We start from the raw sequence: 2726 nt of genomic DNA, 5'->3' as shown, positions 1-2726 counted from the left end.
GTCTCTGGTCTGCAAACTGCAGGAAGAAGATGTCTGCTCCTTGTCGGTTCTTGCTGGTGTTGAGTAGAATCCGCTCACCCGCTGCGTCTGGCTCCTTCGTCCTGTACTCTCTGTGTGAGCACTCAGGTATCGCCTGGCTGCGGTCTCCACCGTGACCCTGCCACCGCCTCTGCCGGCGGCTCCTGGCTAGTGTTCAGATGTGTATTCTTGCTTTGGCTTTCCCTCACTTGTCTAACTCTCTGTCCTGTGATGGCACACTTGGTGTGTTTCTCTGGCTTAGGACTGTTCACTGGAACTCTAAAACTGCTTTCTATGCGAGAGCTTGTTCAGATTCCAGCTTCTCCTCCGCCATCTTGCGGTGTATTCCAAATTCTTTTTGTTGTTGGTGGTGGTGGTTGTCGAGTGGCTTGAACTCTGGGCCTGGGTGTGTCCCAGAGTTCTTCAATTCAAGGCTAGTGGTCTCCCACTTGAGCCACTGTGCATCTTCCACTTTCCCAATTCTAAATTCTTTTAAAAGTCATAGTATTCTACCTTCTATCTTCTCTATGTTATTCAGTGCTGAAAATATGGACAAGATATGTCAACTTCCTGGAAATATTTTCCAGTTCTTAAAAGTTAAGCCCACTACTTGTTAAGATATCTGAGCCACTTATACATGTTTGTGGAAAAAAAATAACAATTATGTTTTAATTATCCTCTTTGTCTTACATGTTACAGTTGACATTATAAATCGTTCAGTAATTACAATCTATTGTAACCACCATGTACCTCAATATTCCAGAAAGAAAATTAAAATATTAAATATTTCTTGTTTCTAAAAGTTTACCAATTATATGAGGAATGTATATTTTTGCAATGTATAGATTATCTATTATTTAATTATTAAAAATTAAAACATATTGTGCTATGTTAACATGCAGGGCCCAATAAATCATATGAAGAGAAAATTTCACATGAAATAGAAATTTTGCTGTTTACATGTTTGAAAATTTCTTAGTAAATTAGTTTTAACTGAGGAGTGTTGCAGATTAAAAATTTGCCACTCTAGGAAAATGGTATTTATCACTTAACTTTCCTACAATATAGTTTTTCATTATGGTAATTCTCAGCTGTGATAATAGCTCATTGGTAGAGCATTTGCTTAGCATTGTTAAGTACATCTTTAAAGATATTTTGACCCCCATCTCCAATATAAATATTGGTTAGAAAATGCTTACTATTAGTAGACATGTGTGTTTAAATATACTTTTACATTTTGATTTTATTTTTGCTTTAAGCTATTTCTCCTTTTTTCCTTCCCAGATTCTGGCAAAAAGAATATATTTGTTTTTAATGCAAAAAAAAACATGGCAGATACTTCAATGTGGGTATTAAATTATTCCACTGAATTTTAATTGAGTAAATAAATTTTGTGGTTTTTGTAATTAAATATTTATTTGTTCTACCATTGTACAATTTACACAAAAGAAAACGAAACCTGCATTTTGGAAACAGATAATAAACCAGCCACCGCAGGACCAAATTAAATATTGCAATTAGTTATCACAATGAAAGTCAACAGGATTCACTATTATAGCCAGAGTTTTAACAAATTTTCAGTTTAATAAATATTTGCATAAGTAAATTCTTGACTCCTTTTTTTTATTTTTATTTTTTTGATTGGTTGTGGGCTTGAACTCTGGGCCTGGGCACTGTCCCTCAGCTCTTCAGCTCAAGGCGAGGGCTCTACCACTTGAGCTACAGCGTCACGTCCACTTTTCTAGTAGTTTATTGGAGATAAGAGTCTCATAGACTTTCCTGCTTGGGCTGGCTTTGAACTGTGATCCTCAGATCTCAGCCTCCTGAGTCACTAGGATTACAGGCATGAGCCACCGGCAACCAGCTCTATTTTTTTTTTTTTTTGAGTAACAGCATCTGATATAATTAATAGAATCACCATCATATCCAAAAGGTAAGGAGACAAAATGAGTAGTTCAATAATTTATGAGAGTTAATCTTACTTTGCCTAACATACAGTAAATTATGTGAACCTGGAATATAGTGTTACTTCATATTTATCAATGAATGTCTTAGGTATAAATCAACTGGAATTGAATATTATCCACAGTATATCAGAAATTAAATACGATGTTTTTTTCTGTTAAAAATAGGTTATAAATCTTAAATTTCTTATGTAAACTTTTATCTTATAAACTTAACTTACATCTACTTACACTTAACACGGATCCACATTGAAAGTAATATTTCATTTGAAGGTAACTCATGTCTTATTACTTTCCTGTTTATGGTGGTCTTTTACAATTTTCTGTGCATTTTATGCTCTTTTCCAAAACAGGTGTAGAATATGATGCATAAATTTCTAATACATTCTCATTCCACAATCACCATCACAAGAAATTGAATGTGACTAGAAACTTAATCATAGAAACAGCCACTGTGTCTATGCATTGAGATTTGTTACTTGGTAAACAACATTATCCTGCCCGACCCCATTGACTTCTATATTTCTCATATTCATGTTACATTCATATTTTCATTCTTTAAAAATGTGATTATAGTTGTATTTAATTAATTGAAGTAAGCCAAGCCCAAAGAAACGTAGGTCCCATGGTTTCCCTTATTTGCAATATCTAGTATATGTATGAGTCAAGCAAAAAAGGTCAGGTACGGTGATGTTAGGAAAATGAACCCTAACATATGTATTCAAATGTTTTTTTTTTTCTTTC

The sequence above is a fragment of the Dipodomys ordii genome, unplaced genomic scaffold, assembly GCF_000151885.1.
Source record: "Dipodomys ordii isolate 6190 unplaced genomic scaffold, Dord_2.0 Scaffold1, whole genome shotgun sequence".
Classification (NCBI taxonomy): domain Eukaryota; kingdom Metazoa; phylum Chordata; class Mammalia; order Rodentia; family Heteromyidae; genus Dipodomys; species Dipodomys ordii.
The sequence above is the reverse complement of the archived record's forward strand: the minus strand, read 5'-3'. Positions refer to the sequence as shown.